Raw genomic sequence first — 1,112 nt, 5'->3', positions numbered from 1 at the left:
CTGGATCCCAGTTATCACCAGAATTTTACGGGTCCATGATTTCTGAACTTGGGATGTTCTCGTACCATCATCTAATAACCTTATTATATCGTAATATTAGATTTCCCCCCACGGGAAAATTAGAAAGGAAGCGCGCTCGAAACATATATTGCTAATCTGTCGAAATAACACAGCAATCTTGTTATAAGATTCGTTAACCGATCGCAAGAGCAGTTACGCCAACTCTGCAATTGCCCTTATTACACATGGTGGAGGTATGATGCCCTCACCCGATCGTCTTCTAGCTAATGTTGCACTCTCGACACATACGACTTCGCAGGTCTCCTTGAATCTTCTTTTTCCGTTAGGGATTCCTGTCTTGACATTATGTAACAGAATGCTTTCAAAAGAATGAAGAAGAAGAAGAAGAAGAAGAGAGAGAGAGAGAGAGTTCAGAGCCTTTCCTAGATCTGGATATACCAGATGACATTCATGGCTATAAGATTAAAGGTGATTTAGTCTGTAAGAGAAAGAGAGATATCAGGATTTAGACATAACAAAGTGTACGTTAACATGCTAGTTTTATTTTCAAGGAAGACAGCTGTGTTAGAAGCTCTTGTATGTGTGTATCATTTTTACAGCCAGAAGTAAAAAAACAAACTCATACATGTGAGCACACCCATTTCCTTCACTGCGTTTCGTCCTACGCGTACAATTTTCCATTTCGTTGATTGTGACGTCGGGAACACTTCCTATGATCGTTGGTCGGGATTAACACCGAGATTGATCACCCAGGTCAAAATGCCTGTCGATCTTACCGTTATCGGATTCCAAAATCTCTTTTTTGTGCTTTTCGCTGTTTTGTATTTTCTCGCAAACAGGAAATTTTCATCACCTTAATTGCAGGGGACTCCATTCGCGGCTTCTGTTGATTGCAGTCGGAAAAGGTCACAGGTCAGGCAATTATCAACGAAGAATTACGTGGGCCAAGAATTATGATCGTCGGGGTCAGAATCGTATGAGGATGCCCTCAAAAGGAAACACAAGGGAAGAAAATTACTCTGAGAATGATTATGAATTCATTCAAGAGTGAGATTAAACTGTTCATACTTTTTGCGAAGTTGGTATTTAAG

This window comes from Macrobrachium nipponense, chromosome 10 (assembly GCF_015104395.2).
Source record: "Macrobrachium nipponense isolate FS-2020 chromosome 10, ASM1510439v2, whole genome shotgun sequence".
NCBI classification, from domain to species: domain Eukaryota; kingdom Metazoa; phylum Arthropoda; class Malacostraca; order Decapoda; family Palaemonidae; genus Macrobrachium; species Macrobrachium nipponense.
The sequence above is the reverse complement of the archived record's forward strand: the minus strand, read 5'-3'. Positions refer to the sequence as shown.